At 43.4% G+C, this 16,737-nt stretch overlaps 1 long non-coding RNA gene across 1 annotated transcript in view; it reads right to left on the bottom strand.

Annotated features, from left to right (window-relative positions):
* Positions 1-854: 854 nt before the first annotated feature.
* LOC132648088 (uncharacterized) overlaps positions 855-16,737 on the bottom strand; it is a 33,982-nt gene continuing 18,099 nt past the window's right edge. The window contains exon 3 of the long non-coding RNA XR_009586466.1: positions 855-1,168. This is a non-coding gene — a long non-coding RNA (uncharacterized LOC132648088). The remainder of the gene's footprint in view (positions 1,169-16,737) is intronic.

The following is a 16,737-nucleotide window of genomic DNA, read 5'->3' as shown; positions in this document are numbered from 1 at the left end:
TTGGGCTCACTGAGAGGGTCCAGTCTATTGTAATAGAAAAGGTATGGTAGAGTTCGTGCTACTGGGGAGGCTGTAGCTGGAGTTCTTTCATGTCAACAGACCAAGAAACAAAACATTCTGGGCAGAACTGGGGCCAATCTATTACCTCCTAGATTTGCCCACTGGCCTACATGTGACAGCTAGGCCCCATGGTCAAGAGTCAAAACAATGTCACCAGCTGGAAACTAAGTGTTTAAACCCATAAGCCTACAGGGGACATTTCCACATTTAAACCATTTAACACCACTCTTTTATCTAATATGTCCGTGTTGACACTCATGGCTGCGACAGGCTACCATGAGCAGTGCTCATGTCCAAAGGCTTTCATGTCCATGAGGAGAAAACAGGGAAAGTTCTCCCGTGACAGGGAATGTAAATTCTTCCTTAACCTAATCTGACTGCTCTAATTTGAGTCACTTACATGGCCAACAGCTGTCACCACACTGGACTGTGGTTTCTAAGCTTTTCTTTTAAAATTCCAGAAAAGTCTCCATGCTTGATTGTACAGGCCTGTAATCCCAGTTACTGTGGAGGCTGAGGCAGGAAGATGACAAAGGCAAGGGCAGCCAAGTGAACTTAGTGGGACCCTGTCTCAAAAAGTAAAAACCTAGCTAAGAACGTAGCATGCAGATAACACACTAGCCTAAAATACATGAGCCTCTAAGTTCAGTCTCCAGTAACACACACATGCCCATAGACACACACACATGCTCAGAGTCACCTCTCTCTCTGTCTCTCTCTCTCTCTCTCTCTCTCACACACACACACACACACACACACACACACACCTGAAATTTACTAGAGAGTCCAGAGAACTTTTTATTCAGGTGGATTATAACTGTTGACATAAATTATATTGAAAGTAATGCTGAGAAAGGTTTTAGTATTTATCAGTTCATTTAAAAAAAAATTCTGTTACAAATTAACATATAATGTTGGCTTGTTCCAAAAACTACTTTTTTAAAGAATTTAGTGAGAACTGTGGCATTGTTCCACTTTTATTTTTTTTTCAAATTTCTTTCATTTAATTTTGATAGAAGACAGCTGGGTTCTCATTTCTGCTGTCTCTGCATTCAATCTGTTGCAAGACCACATGGCAGGCAGCTAGTCTTGGAAACTCCAGAGTAGCCTGAGAAAATAATGAAAGTGAAAAGGGTGAACGAAGGCTTAGGGTGGAAGTCACACAGACTTTTGAGACACCCTATGTGGACTCACGGCCATCCCTAGCGACTGCTGGTTTAGCCTCATTACATGGACTTCCCTCTAAGTTGGTGGAACCTGGCAAGCCTGGTCCCCAGAGCAACTCTCTGGGAAGACAGGACCTGTGAGAGATGCAGACTCTCAAACACAACCAGACTGTCTGGAAAACAAGGCTGTAACAGCACCCTGTGTTTAGGGAGAGAAGATGGGGCCAGTGATCTGATGAATAGCACTATCTGGACATCCACAGCTTAAAAAAAATGGAGTCCCTGCCCGGTCCACCTTAGTGCCACTTAAGAACAGTTCTGTGGTGTGTGTTCACTAAATGTTCAGTCGATTCATGAGCATCCTACTCATGTCCACTGATGACTTACAATGAAGGAAAGAATTAGCACTGCCCCAAGGAGGAAGTTTGGAAGGACAGCCTGAGTCTAAGGAAACCAAACCACAGGGCTCCAGAAGGACTGTGTTTTCCTCCCTGGAGATAGTTTCCAGCATGACAGACTTCTGCCGGCTGGAAAGTCCAGTGACTGTCAATGACTCTAGTGATCTGGGCAAAGGCAGTTCACCCCCACTTAAAAACAAATGTGGAGAAACAGCTCTGGGCCCAGGACTGAGCCCCAACTTACAGTGGTTTTAAGAATTTGAGAGTGAATGGACCAATCTCTCCAACCCCAGCCACCTAAGAATCATATTGCAATGTCACCATGTGGCACCCTATTTTCTAGCCTCCTTATGAGCATACTCAGGACTGGGGAGTGCTACTCATTCCCCCAAACACTCCCCGTCACTGTGTGTGTGTGTGTGTGTGTGTGTGTGTGTGTGTGTGTGTGAATTCACGGCTTTCCAAATGTTAAGCAAGTATTTCACCATTTATCTACATCTCCTGCCCCTGAAGATTCCGTCCTTCTAGAGATTCTTGTTAAGATATTCAGCAAGTAGAAATGTCATTTATACAAGGGACGGATGCACTGAATTATCCTCGAACCTGCTTGATAACCAAGGTTTATGAGACTCAAGTCATCCCTCTCTCACAGCTGCTGGGGCTGTAGCCACACAACCCAGTAACCCAAACCCCCTTCTTAGGGGATCTTTGGGAATTCTTGATTAGCTTCTGCAAGCAGTAGTGTCCCTAAATGATACAGAGCACATCCAAAGCCATGAGCTTCATTAAACATCTAATGGTTCCTAGGCCTCCATTTCCTCTTCTGGGAAATGAGAAAGTAAGATTAAATGATTTCTCACTGAAAGCATGAGCCACAATCCATACTACAATCTCATGATCTTGCTGGGGAAAAAAGATGGCTTTCTAAAATGTTAGAAATCACCTTGGCAATGAATAAATCTGGAACTATGAACAATGCATGTCTTTTCACTTCAGAGCTAGACCTCTGCCCAAGGGGTCCACCTACTCAGAGCAAGACCATAGATCTGAATTCACCTGGGAACATGCCCATCTGTGGGGGCAGAGAGGCAACTGCCCAACCGCTATCAGGGCTGTGGATGAGGTGCCCAGAGAACTCACTCAAGGCGCGGCTGTAGAAAGCTCCCGCACCCCCACATGGCTCTAAGTCTGTAAGGTCTTGGCACAGCAGGTGGACATTTGAAGAAAACTTGCCAGGGTCTTTTCCCACTGCGATTGGGAAAGATTATTCCCGGGATGTGGGGAAACACTGCACAAACCATAACTAAAGGAAGTAGAATTACAACTCTGTGTGGAGTGGGGATGCCTAAGATTCAGTTCACCTAAGAAGAAAAGAAAAGAAAAGAAAAAAAAAAAAGCAGACAAAAAAAAATAAAAGCTTATATTGAGCTCGTGCCAATAATGCCAGCACTCAAAAGGTGGAAGCTACAGAATCTAGAGTTTGAGGGCACTCTGATCTATAGAGAGAGTTCTGGGTGAGCCTGGGCTACACAATAAAACTCTGTCTCAAAAAAAAAGAAAGGAAGGAAGGAAGGAAGGAAGGGAAAGAAAGGAAGAAAGAAAGGAAAGAAAGAAAGAAAGAAAGAAAGAAAGAAAGAAAGAAAGAAAGAAAGAAAGAAAGAAAGAAAGAAAAGAAGGAAGAGGAGGAGGAGAAATTTTATTTACACACGCAAGATCATCACTGTATGGATAGTATGATAGGGCCCCAAGAAGTTCACACCAAGGACCCCAACTGTACACTAATACAGTACATTCAAAACAAGCAAGCTGGAGCTGTGGAGATGTTCTTCCTGAGAGTGGCTGGCTCCAAGTCTCTACACACCCTAATTCGCAGCTGTGTTATTAGACTATAAAAATCAACCTTTCAAAGCCCATTTCTCTCATCTGTATAATGGGCATAATAATAGTATCCACCTCCTAAGGTTCTTTGGGGATTAAGGGGGATTATTTTTAGAATGTACTCAGTGAGCTTTCAATGTGCCTAATAGGTGCACAAAAATGAAAGTAGTGTTGGCAGGATTGGCAGTCATCATTTCCTTAGACCCTCCTTTGCCTCCTCCAGCCCTCTGAGACAACTAGTGTCTACTCCTGAGATCATGGAGTTTGGAACAGGTGATGGAAAAGAAAAAGCAGAACAGAAAAACTATCCCTCCATGGAAAAATCATCTCTAATAAAATCAGACTTTCTTTTTTTTCTTCTCTGCCCACCTCCCAGCAGGCCTCTTGGCAAGGGGACTGAAGCAAGACAGCCAGTGACCCCACAAGTCATATATGGACGTCAATCAGAGCTGCAGGAGCTCCAGGAGGTTAACCTCATAGGTGACAGGCCAGGCAACTGTGACAAAGGTGCGCAAGTATACAGTACTCTCAGCAGAGGGATGGCAAAGGAATGTTTTGTGGTTGATATAAAAAAAGGGAAGCCATGATTAATGTGATGTTTGAAACAGGGTCAGCTAAAATGCGAGTACCAAGTTAACATGGTTGTTCAGAATCCCTTTGCCATATATAACGTGCTGGTCTCCTTGCTGAGGACATCTGTGAGAGGCAAGGCAAGCTACTGATTCATGGTACTGGCATGCTTTAACTGGAAGTGAGGGTTTTTCAGATACTTAACAAGTGAAGAGTACTGTGAGAGCCCCGAAGGAACACCACAATAGTGTTAACCTCCTTAACTCTGCTGACCTTGTAGTTATTCCTGGACATTATCTCCTGGAAGAACCTTCTTGGACCTTTTGACCAGGTCAGATATCCTCCTGGGCCCACCCCCACCCCAACCCAACCCAACACTAACACCTTGTGGGAATGGAATGCTTGGTTTTCTGTGCCTTACACTAGACCCTAGAGTCCAGACCCCTGGTTGGGATAGAGGTGTGTGTGTGTGTGTGTGTGTGTGTGTGTGTGTGTGCTTGCTATTAGTTCTCTAATACTCTGACACATGCTTACAAGTTACCTGTTGAAGTACCCTGTGGGTTCTGTGTTTGAAACCTGTGTGTCTATTGTAATCCTGATGAATTCCACTCCAATGCACTCACTCACTGGTTTGCCAGTAGAGAAATGATCATGGGGCTTAAAATCAGGTTTGTTTGTTATTTTTAAGAAATCTAATATATGAATTATTGGTAGAGGGTATCAGTAGGACTATTCTTGCCTGGGCACAACTTCAAGACTGTAAGTTTGATTAGGAGTTGCTATAAAATGACTCTGAAGACTTGAGAAAACAGAAAAACCACACAAACACAAGCATAATCTATTTGGGAAACGGGGATAGCTTTCTGGGCTGGCATAGGTGGTTTGCAGGACTGAAAGGAAAAGAGTGAGGGTTAGACAAACTAGATTCAGAGCAGGTCTGGGTTTCTTGGAGCAAGAGAAAGATCTCGGAGCTCAGGAGCCCACTCATCCTGCTGACTCCCCTTCACAAAGTTCTGGCAAAGATCACCTAGCTGACATAGTTTGGAGCTTAGACAAGGACAGGTCCTCTTTAATAAAAACTTAGCCACACTCTTGGGTAATTGTGCCACACAAAACTATAGTGGGGTCATTAGCAAACAATATATCTTTCTGATTTAATGCTTTATCACATTTCCAGAATGGTAGATCAGGCGACCCAAAGAGCATATGGAGTCTCCTTTGGCAATCCTGGAGGCTCATTTATAGATCTATTTACAGTGTTTTAATGAACACCAACTGGAAGTAGGAGAACAAAGTAAGTAGCACATTCAGTCCTTCCTTATAGACATTTAAGAGCCAACATTTCAGAAGAACCAAGTCGTTGGCATTGTCCGTTAGTGAGTCTTTCTGTGAGATAGTGGAAAACCATGCTTACATTTCTTAGTGTGGTAGTAAGCAAAGTGGCTGAGGCATGATGGGATATGCTGTTGGAATAACTAGCTTTGGGTGTGATGGACTTGTCTAATTTATGTAGAGGTGTGTTCAGAGCTGCAGGTGCACGTGTTCAGATAACCATCTAGACGTGTGGAGATGCTGTAGGCAAGCTGCCCTCCTGTTGGAACACCTGGGATTTGCAAGAAAAGACCTCTTCATGCAAGCAACTGTCAGCAATGATGGATGCTTAGGTCTTGGGCAGGAGGAAACTCTGAGTTCTGGGAACCTGTTGAAATTTACCTCCATTCTCTCAATCCTTGACTTTTAGTCACTGGTAATTCTTTCCAGGGTGTAGAAGCTAGACCATAACAGAAGTAATTAAATAAAAAAATAAAAAACAGAGAGGAGTGTAGGGATATTTGGGTGATGGGGAGAAGAGGAGGGTGTGATAAGAGCAAAAACCCCGTGGGGGAGACCAAGTGATCTTGCATGTCAGAAAAGACCTGTGATGATTTTCCCTTGAAACTGCTATTTGGACGAGAAGTTCTGTTCTCCGTATGTAATATCAATCACACAGCTCCCAATTTTCAAAACTTGCAAGTCTTTTCATGGCCTTCCCAAGTTCTCCTCTCTTATTTATCTCTCCTTTCACTTCCCATGCTTTTGTTGCTAACTTGAAATCTCAAGGAGATTGGCAAATAAGCATTCAAAATGTTAAATCACACAAACGCTAAGATCTCCACAAGTAAAAATAACTACCAGCAATTCTTTTTATGTCATAACCACATTGACAAGCATTTTCACATATGCAATCCAAGATGACTGTCATCAACTCTATATAATGGGAATTGCAGGCATATTTTTCTTTAAAGAAAAGAAATTGTCCTAAAGAAATCAAGGCATGTGTTGACAATAATATAGCTAGTGGGATCAAAGTGGAGAGGTTGAGTCCAATCTTTTTAATGCAAATTCAAGTTCTTTCCCCAATATCTCACTGGCTGAACTCTATGCTCCATGAAGCTCAGCAGAAGGAAACATGGTTAATCCTAGATCAGAGGCAGTATCTTAGTTACTCCTTGTTACTGTGATAAAACACCATGAGCAAAGCAACTTTGGGAAGAAAGTGTTTGTTTTGGCTTGTGTGATTTAACAGAGGAATGTCTGTGATGGCCATTCTTGGTTGTCAGCTTGAAAGTTTGGACACAGGCATACCTGTGAGGGATGATTTCTAGTAAATTGGATCATGTGAGGTGGAAAAGCCCACCCTAAATTTTCTGGTGGCAGCCTATAGAAAGGATAAGAAAGAAAGAAGCCTATGCTTTTGCCTGCTTGATCTAATCACTCATTAGAATCTACTTCTTCCAGATTTTGACACGTACTGAAAACCAGCAAAGACATTCAGCTTCATGTAGTGAAAAGAATAACAGTATGCTTGGACTTTCCAATGGGTAACAGTTATTTTGCTGGGACTAGCTGGATGACAGCCTGTAAGGCACTCGAATAAATTTCTTTTTTTTTTTTTATTAAGTAGTTCAATTTACATCTAGGTCATAGGCTCCTCCCTCCCGCATCCCCTTGCCCCTATTCTTCAGAATAGGGGAACCCCCCTACTCAGACACCCCAGCTCATCTATTCACATGAGGACTGAGTTCATCTTCCTCCCCTGTGGCCTGGTAGGGAAATCCCTTCAGGCAGAAGTGATCAGAGAGCAGGCAACATAATCTCTTCCAGAGACATCCCCCACTTCCCTAACTAGGAGTTGACATGAAGCCTAAGATGTCCATTGGACTTATCTTCTTAGGGTCTGTGAAAAGTCTATCTCTTCTTTGCCCTCCTTAGTAGCAACTGAAGCAAATAAGCATCCTAAATGGCAGTGTCTCAGTCTGTGGACCAGGATTCCCTGGCCCTCACTATGTAGACCAGACTGGTCTCAGATCCTGGTAATACAGGCAGGCATGTAATTCCAGCAGACCTGTCCTCTAAAATCTTTTTTTTTTTAACTTTTGGCCATGCTCTATATTAACTGAGTCGCTTGTGTCCCTTATACACAAGAAGCACACAAACAACAGAGTTTGGAGCTGGTCAGGATCTAGAGATTGAGTCCCATAGCCCTTCAATTCGAGATGGAGACAAAAGTCTATTGGGGAAGTGACTTGTCTAAGGGCCCATAGCAATGCAAAGACTGGTCTTCCAACTTCCAGCTCTCTCCCCCACATTCTGACTCAGGACCTATTTAGATATTTCTAAACATAAATCAAAGGATTCATGTTAGTCCCCACTTCAGTTGAAAAAGGTACAGGAGCCCTGCTTTATAGTTGCAAGGAGTTTGTAAATAGTAAATGGTCTTCCACTCTCTTTAAGACACCATTGGATATTCACAAATGTCAGAATCCGCCCCATATCTTGTAATGATAAAATAAAAATGCCTTTACCCCCTTTAAGACTTAATCATAGGACTGAAGAGATGTGTCAGCAGTCAGTGCACTTGCTGCTCTTGCAGGAGACCTAAAGTTTGATTCCCAGCACCACTTGGTAATTCACAACCATCTGCAGCTACAATTCCAAGAGCTCCAATGCCCTCTTCTGGCTTCAAGTAGTGTATGCATATGGTATGCACACATACACACATGCAAGACAATCTCACATATAAAAAGTAAAATAAATCTAAGTTTTTAATTTAACTAAATTCCAAAAGACAATCATGTATATTCTAATATTAAATTATCTGGATTCACATCCTAAATATTTCTGCTTTCTTCCTGTGTGATGTTAGGCAAGTTTTCAGTGTCTCTATGACTCATTCTCCTCCTTAGTAGGACAAAACCACAGCTTCTCTAGTAAGGAGAAGCACGTTGATGAATAGAAGGCCTGGGGAAAGGTCTCTTGCACATAGCAAGCACCTCACAAAAAGTCAGATACCATTGCTATAATATCATGATTATATTAATATTATGATTATACTCTCTAAGAAATACTATGGATTATCAAGGATTTGCTCATGGCTATTGAGTAGAAATCTTGCTTTGGAGCTTGTATGCTTTGACATCTTCCAAAAGCCCCTTCATGATAGGGACCATGTCATAATTGATTTATGCATTCTACATTACCTACACTGGGTCTCTGAATTAAGTGAGCCCTCAACAAAGATCTGTTGAGTCCGCATTGTCTCACCTGCACCTCCTCTGGTTCGCAGAAATCACCCCTCCACCAGCTTCAGAATAGCCTAACTTTCTGATTTGCAAGAGGAAACAATCAAGTTTTAAAAATTGTCTAATGAGCATAAGACCTGCAGCCAGCCCTAAGTGGACTTTTTATATCAAACCTTCACTCTTGGGCTTGGAGGTCTATACAGAAGAGGCAGGAAAATTGCAAGAGCCAAAGGTGGTGGAAGACTCCAGAAAACAGCATCTTCTAGACACATCAGGACTGTACTTGGAGAGACTGTGATAGTATGCAAAAGACTTCCATGAATTCAAGGCAGACAACAACCTAGCAAGGAAAAGGAAACATGAGAACCGAGTCCTACCCCTCCCTAAGAAACAATCTGTTACTTTACTGATGACTGCTGGGAAAAGGAAAATCATTTTCTCCCCTGGAGTGACAATGGATATATCAACCGGTGTATTTCAGGGCAGGCCTCATGTTCAGGCATGGCTGACCAACACAAAATTGATTCCATGTTTCAGTTTGTTGTTGTTGTTTGTTTTGTTTGTTTTAGTGTGTGTGTACTTTCTTTTGTTATGGTTTGGTGTTTTGGTCTTTTTGTTTTGTTTTGTTTTGTTTTTTCATTTGACTGAGGTTTATGTTTTGGAAGAAAGAATATGAAGTTGAGTGAGCAGGGAGAAGAAGAGGATCTGAGAGGACTTGGGGAAAGGGAAAGAATATGATTTTTTAAAAATACAGTATAAAGTTCTTGAAGAATAAATAAAATAGGAATTAAAATATAGAATTAGACAATAAAATAGAAGTTTTCCAGGCTTAGGGGTATGGCTCAGTGACAAAGTACTGTTCAGCATGAATAAGGGCTTGAACTAAATCCTAGAAACACATATAATACACACACAAATAGTGGCATGCACACACACACAAATAGAGTCATATGCACACATACAATATGATCAGTTAAAAGAAAGTTCCAGACACTCCTTGAAGTAGGAGCCATCAGGGCAAATTACCTGTTCTTTGTGCCAACTAAAAACAGAACCAAAAAGCATAAGGCCCAAGTACAACTGAAGGGAATTGTGTTAGATATCAGGAACTCCTTATGTTTCCCCAGACTAAAGCTTTGGTTAAGTGTTTTCTTCTCTGGAGAGTCTACAAAAGGTAGAGCCTGCTTGCACGGTAGCCTGGATGACATCAACATAAGAAAACAGACATCCCTCCTGTGTGGGCCTGACATAAGAAACTGAGACCAGAAACCAGAAGGTGATCACCTAACAGCCTAGTTCCTATACCAGGGCCTCCTCTTCCTCCTTTGACATAGCAGCAAGGATCTGGGGGAGAAAGCAGGGGTGAAACTGTGATGACTTGATGATGTCATTTCCCTGTTACAGTGTAAACCCTTTAGGAGAAAATATGCAAATACCACCTTTGTTAGGGTGATTCAGACCCTTCTTTTTAAAGCTCTTTTTTTTTCCTCAACACTGAACAAAGCCATTTCTAGGAAATGGCTTGAGAGGTAGTTGGCTTTGGATTGTGAGATAGTACAGTAAAGCTGGAGTCTTGTCAAGCTGGCTTCCCAGACCTTCTTTCCTCCCAAGGATCAAATGTCTCCAAGTAGCCAGGCACCATTCTATCTAAACAGGAAATTCCCTAACTCTGACCCCAACCTTTCTTTTCTTTTCCTGTTTTATTTACCCTTTGACCAGAATGTAACATAAATATTTAACCTCATTTATTACCTGAAAATTATCTGTGTTTATTTAGTAGCAATTAGTGTTTTTTTAAAAAATGCAAGATTAGACCAAACCAATGCGCCTGATTTTTTTTTTCCACTTGAAGTTAATCTGACTTGGCATTTAACCACATGATTTTCCAAAGCTCCTCTAGCCTTGCATAGATCTCCCATCCTTTTGCTTCTAGTCTTCCTCCTGTACATCTCTCTCCTGTTCAACTTCCAAAGTCTGTTTCAGAAGGCTCCTTCTTAGAATGACTTCTCTAATGCCCATCACCTCTGTGTGTGTGTCTCTGTCTCTGTTTTTTCCAGACTGGGTTTCTCTGTGTAGCCCTGGCTGACCTAGAATTAGCTATGTAGAGCAAGCTGGCTAAAATCTCTTGAAGATCCTCCTGCCTCTGCCTCCTGAGCACTGAGATTAAAGGCATGCACCACCACTGCCCAGCTAGTTTGGGTTTGTTTTTGTTTTTTTTTCTTTAGCTTTAAGAGAGACTATGTTCCCTAACAGATGGACAAACAGCAAAGAAAGAGGAATCATAAGTTAAGATGGAGCTGGAGGAAATTAGAAGAGAGAAGAATTCTTAAAAGGAGAGGAACTTTTTTTTAATTTTTAAATTTAAATTGTATTAACATGTGTGTGTGTGTGTGTGTGTGTGTGTGTGTGTGTGTGTGTGTAGGGGGGGGAAGGTACTGTATGCACCTTCATCCCATTCAGGATTTGGGTCCCTCTTCCCACCATGGGTCCTGGGGATCAAACTCAGGTCATCAGGCTTGTGTGGCAAGGGCTTTCGCCTGCTGAACCATCTCACCTGGCCCAAAGATATGTTTTCAAGAGGAGCTTGCTCACTAGAGAGGAGTTAAGATGTCAAACCCAGAAGTGACCAAGTGACTACCTCACACCCAGACCTAACAGCTGCTGTGGACTCCAGCTGGAGGCAAGAGCCGACGTGTCAGCTGACGCTGCGTTCCTGCACCCATGTGCAAGGTTTCCGGTGGAGGTTCCAGGGCAGTGACAGGATGAGGCAGGAGCAGGCATGTTCCAGCTCTCTACCCCAGCTCGGGGCACAGTTTGCCTTTCTGGCAAGGGGCTGATTCTAGCACTATCTGGCAGTTCCTCTACTGAACTGGATTGGCTGGCCCTGAGGCTGGAAGTAGCCCATAGCTTAGGGAGCGGGGATCTGACTTATCCTTTCAACACACACGTCAGACCGCATTCCTCCTCTGCTCTCGATGCTTCCACGGTCTCCCCAGTCACCAGGATGTGAGCAAGGGCCTTTCTGTAGACCCAGCCACCTACAACTTGTCTGTTCTTGTGTTCCTACCTGACCTCCTGGCTGTAACTCAAATATCCCAAACAAAATGTCTTCTTACAGGCTTTCTGTATGTAATTCTTTTTCCTGGAAGAAATCGACTCCTCCAGACAAACACATGGAGCTGCTCCCTCCTGCTGTCCAAGTCTCTGCTTACATGTTGCCACTTGAGAGATATCTTCCTTTACCTCTCATTAAGACAAGCCCAGCCTCTCTCACTCGCTCACTGTGTGGTACATACCTCTATCACATTCATCTCCTCCTACCTTACCTGTTAACCTATTTGCTCGTTGCTTTGTTTAGCTTGGGCCGCCCTTGCTTATGGCATGACCTCTGACTGCAGAAACTATATTTTGATGACGGTTATCATATCAGCCAAATGCCTGATAAGTGGTCAGGATACAATCCTTAAGAGGAGGAGGAAATGAAGACATATCACCTTATCCTCAGGGAGGATCCTGGGGCCCACAGTAGGAAAAAACTTGTTCAAGGTGACACTTGGCAGCTCATGTGTGGCAGAGTCAGAATTCATCCACTTCCCTAGCTTTCACATGGAGGCTTCAGGGCCCCTCCATGCTGACCATGACCAAATTCACCGTTCACCACCACATGCCTCACTTCTCAAGGGCACCGGTGCTCCCATGTTTCCGGTCTCCAAGTCTCTTATCTCTCTCTTATCTCTGACTCACTCTGAATCTCAATGAAAAGTTGTGCTCCGAAACCAGGCTAAGGGTAACTGGCCTTGGGCTTTGCTCCCAACAGATAGGACATAAATCTAGTGGATCTAGCTTAAATGGGGTTAGAAGGTGGGAAGAGTCCTTGGCAACACAGGGCAGGGGGATCTGGAATGCTAGTGATTCCAAGATGAGAAGACATTAGAATCCTGCAGAGTGAGGAGACTCCTGTGAGAAGAGGGGTTATCCATGCATATGACACATTCTCTCATGCAGCACTTGCAAGTTGCATGCCTTCTAGTGGTTTGATGCTGGGTGTAGAACAGGTACTTGAATAGAATGACTTGGGAGGCCTCTCACAAAGCCTCAGCATGCATCACTTGCCCTCAAAGAACCTCTTTGCAGAATAGGCTCATCACTGGATAAGATGCTGAACACTGAGGGCTCAAACAAAGAGGTCAAACTGAGAAGAACAAAAGTAGCATCACACAGGCACCTCCCACCTTTGTGCTCTGTTTTAGTGGCCTGGGTACTAACCATGGCCTGAGTACTGAATCCTGCGTGGCTACCTGGGCCCTCCATGTCCCATCATATCTAGCACCCTGCCTCCTAAGAATAAGCAACACTCCCTTTGCCACAAACAAATGTGGGTCGAGCTTGGGGATTCCCCACCATCGCTCATTCTGCAGCCTCCACAGTCAGTGATCAGTAGACCCTTTCCTCCATCAGTTCCCTTCTTGTGTCTGACCTCGTCACACATTTTTCAAGTCCCCTCTCAGTACTGGTGATTGAATATGGAACCTTAAATGTTTTGTTTTGGCTCTTTTGGAAGGTTGGAGAGGTGAGAAGGATTTGGGAGGAGACAGGAGAGGGAAATCATGATCATAATATATTGTATTAAAAATAACTTAATTTTCAATATTAAAAACACTGATCTCATTTAATCACCATGGATAATTTCTTAGATATCTGAGCCCCCTCCCCCTTTGTACCCTTTACTAATGAACTTATTTAAAAGTTGGACTAATGATGTGACCAGTTGGTGGACCTCTTCCTTACCCTGTCTATGACCCTGGGTTTCATCCCTAATATTACCAATAAACAAGTATTCATTCAGCACATTGTGTTTGGTAGCCATCTCACAACAATTCATACTTGCTTTATGGAGATGTACAAGAACAGAAAGTTAGAAAAGAATCCTGGGTCCAGAAAGAGATCAAGGCTGGGAATCCCAACTCTGACCCTTGACGCTCAGGGGGAAAATCCTCTTTCTCATCTCAGGTTTCCCATCTGTAAAATGGGATGAGCGATTGCTCCCTCTGTCTCTCTGGGTTGTTGTGAGGCTCGGTAAAAACCTTAAATGAGCAGGAGCATTCTGAGCTGTAAAATTCCACGAAAATATGAGTCAGATGCAATATGGTGTGATGGAAAAACACCGAACTCAAGGTCACAGGTTGAGCAGGGGCACAAGGGCAGAGTCCACCACTGGGTGTTCTTGGAGCTTTGAACAGGCCACGTAACCTTAGTTTCCTTATCTATAAAAGAAGGGGGAAAAGAGCTTGTTGTGAGAACCAAGGAACCACACATAAATGCATCAGTCATTGGCTCCCGGTACCAAGCGGAGCCTCACTCTGTATTAGGTTCACTGATTTGCATCAGATGAAGGAAAACTGCAAACCAAAAAGAAACTACAGTATCAGAGAGTCACTCGGTCTGAGCAGGCTTGAAGGGTCTGCCAGACATTGTGAGACATGAGAGTGGAAGGGCTGTGATTTGGGGCAAGAAGAGGGGAATGACAGAGTAAGGAGTTTGGACTACAGAGAGTCAATTACAAACACTAAAGGTTTTGGAGCCACAAAAAAAAAAAAAAGATAAAATAGTCCATCTGGGGTGTGGCTCAGAAGTGTGGTTGGATTCTCTGCTCTAGGGGGAGAAGCTAACTGGATAGGATGGAATGTGTGTGGTAGAGGGTCAAATCGTGATTTGCACCCCCCTTAAGCAAAGCCAGAGCTCAGAGCATACCCTGTCTAGATTTTTAGATCTCTGCCTAATACTCGGCAACTATAAACAAACATAAACTTTTATTATCTCAAGAGGAGAAGTTGGTAGGTGCCCTAACTAGCTAGTTTGGCCTCTGAGTCTCTCACAAGTGAAGTGGAGTGAAGGTACTGGGTGGTGCTGTGGTGTCTGAGGATCTAACTTGGCCTGAGGGGTGTGCTTGCACAGTAGATAACCATGTAACAGGGGGGAAGATGATGCTGATCAAAAGTGGGGCACCTCAGCTCCTTCTGTGAACTTGTCTTGGGCTAATGGAGAGTGCTTGTGACACAGTACTTTGTCCCCAGAGTATTCAACAGATAACAAGAGAAAAATTGTGATGTCCCAGTCTCAAAAGGCACACTGCCACTTCCTCAAGCTCTCCTGCTCCTACTAACGACTACTGAAGGACAACCCTATGCACTGTGTTTTCAGATGCTGATTTCAGTGTCCTGAGAGCTGGTTACCACCATGCCACAGTCATTGTTATGAATGTTGAACCAGCTCCTGTATCCACGTGATGTAAGGAATGTTCCCCAGTTATCCCTGATTGGTTAATAAAGGTGCTGAAGCCTGTGACTGAGTAGAAGAGAGGTAGGCGGGGTTTAGGTTCTTAGAAGAGGTAGGCGGGATTTAGGTTCTTAGACTGGGGATTGGGAGACCACAAGGCTGGGGAGAGGGAGCAGAAGATGAAGCAGGAAAGAAAAAGAAAGGAGCTCAGTGTCTGGAAGAGATGGACTAGGAGCACGAGAAGAAAGGAAGTGTGTGCACAATGAGCTGTCCTCAGTCTGTCCTCAGTCTGTCCTCAGTCTGTACTGATGGAGCAGAAACCACCCAGAAGTCATCTGATTGGCAAGTGATTGGCTTTTATGTGGGTTTTAAAGATAATAGGATTAGAATAGCTCAGAATCTGCCCAACATAGTACCTACAGCTTAATAATAAATCAAAATTTCTCTGTGTCAATTATTGAGGAACTAGCTGGTTAAAGAAAATGGCTGCCATAATAATTTCCTGTATTGATTAATATATATACAGAAAAATTAATTCTGTATTATCAGTTCTGTATACAAACTACAGTTATTGCCTCTGGATTAAAACATTCCTTTCTAAGCAGAGAACAGAAGCACATAAGAATCGGGGTGCTCATGTCACCTACAAGACTCACAGGCCTGCACCCATTCCCCACCTCTCCACTTCCCCACCCCTCCACCAGATTACAAAAAGAAGTAAAAGCTAAGGGAGAAGAAAGTCTCCAGTAGAGTTCTTTGTGAGCCCCACTACGGCCATCTTGGAGTCTTCTCTCTTGGCAGAGAGAATGTGATGCCAAAGCAGAAAGATTGCCACTGCTTCAAAGCTAGCCTGAGCTACAAAATGAGACCTAATTCTCCTCCATGAACCTCCAGAATAAACAATCCCTGTCTAAATATTAATTTTAGATTCCTTTCACTTCTGACTTCCAGACAAGAAAGAAGATATGTTTGTGCTCATTTATTATAGCTGCAGAAGGGAATACACACTCTCTCAAGAGTCCCTAAAGGACACATGGAACTTAGGGAAAAGGCCGGATGGGGAAAGAAAAGATGAAAGAGGAGATGAAGGAGAAGAAGCACATTGGTGAAATGCCTCAGAGACAACCCACCTTCCTGCAAAACAGAGTGACAGTGCTAATTCTTGGGCTCTGGAACTATCTGAGGAAAAGGAATGAGTTTACAACCCAAATGCAAGTGAGGCCAGTAAGCACAGGGGAACAGAACCTTTTGGCAGTTGGTGGCAGGCCCACAGATGAAGCAGAAGTGAAACCATGTAACTAGTCCCCTGTGACCTCCAAAGACTTGCTCCAAGATGGCCGTTCTGAAAATTCTACCCTCAGCAGGGAGAGAGACAGAGAAAGAGAGAGACCAAAAAAAAAAATTTCTGGAAATCTAGGGATCTAAGAAGAAGGGTGTGGAAGAGGCCTTTCTACCAAAACCTTATGAAGAAGAAACTCAGAGCCTATAGGCAGAAAATGTTCTTGTGTCTCAAGCTCCGCCACCAGCTGACTACCTGAGCTGCCATGGCTTCTGCCCTCACATTCTTCCACTTCTCCAATGAAGGGGCAGTGTGCTGAGAGCGATCTCTCTCAAAGCACAAAAAGGAAGGCAGGTGTGTGGGGAAAGCCATATACTTCTCTAAGAATCTTCAGCTTCCTCGTTCTTCCAAATGACTCAGGGTCAGCTCTCCAGGCCTCCAAGTTTCTCCATCTATCAGGCAAGATTGTTATGAGGATCCTATAGGTGAATGCATATGGTATATTTTACCATATAGACTATGATACCATATAGAATATGGCATACTCT

Source organism: Meriones unguiculatus, chromosome 15, assembly GCF_030254825.1.
Source record: "Meriones unguiculatus strain TT.TT164.6M chromosome 15, Bangor_MerUng_6.1, whole genome shotgun sequence".
NCBI lineage: Eukaryota > Metazoa > Chordata > Mammalia > Rodentia > Muridae > Meriones > Meriones unguiculatus.
This window is presented reverse-complemented; position numbering and strand designations above follow the sequence as displayed.